We start from the raw sequence: 789 nt of genomic DNA, 5'->3' as shown, positions 1-789 counted from the left end.
CTAACCCTGAAAGCCTAACCCTAACCTAATGCTAAAACCCTAATACTAACGACTAATACCAACCTAACCCTAAATAATAATCCCCAATATCCAACCCTAACGCCTAATACTAACCCTACCCTAATACCTTAACGCCTAACCTAATTACCTAACCCTACCTAATGCTAGATCCTAACCTAATACTAATCCTAATACTTAACTTCCTAGGCGCTAATACTGAACCCTAAACCAATACTATCTAATACTAACCTATATACTAACCCTAACCTAACCCTAACCCTAATGCTGAACCCTAATGCTAACCTAACCCCTAACGGCCTAACCTACCGCTATGCTAACGTCGCTAACCCTAATGGCTGACGCTCTTAATGTACTAACCTCTAATATCTAATGCTGAAAACCCTAAACAACCCTTGAACCTAATACTAAACCCTAACCCTAATGCTAACCCTAATACTAATCCTAACGCCTAATACTAAGCCTAACCCTAATGCTAACCCTAATCTAACCTAACCTAATCTAACGCTAACCGCTAATCACTAGACCCTAACCCTAATGCTAACCCTAATACTAATCCTAATACTAACCCTAATACTACCCTAACCCTATACTAACCCTAATACTAACCCTAACCCTAATACTGAACCCTAACGCCTAATGCTAAACCCTAATACTAATACTAACCCTAATCTACCGCTGTAGTACTGCTATATACTAACCTCTAATACTGGAACCTAATGAACTCCTAATTCTGACCGCCTAACCGCGTAGATGACTAACGCTAATACT

This window comes from Xenopus tropicalis, chromosome 4 (assembly GCF_000004195.4).
Source record: "Xenopus tropicalis strain Nigerian chromosome 4, UCB_Xtro_10.0, whole genome shotgun sequence".
Classification (NCBI taxonomy): domain Eukaryota; kingdom Metazoa; phylum Chordata; class Amphibia; order Anura; family Pipidae; genus Xenopus; species Xenopus tropicalis.
Note: the sequence above shows the minus strand (reverse complement) of the source record.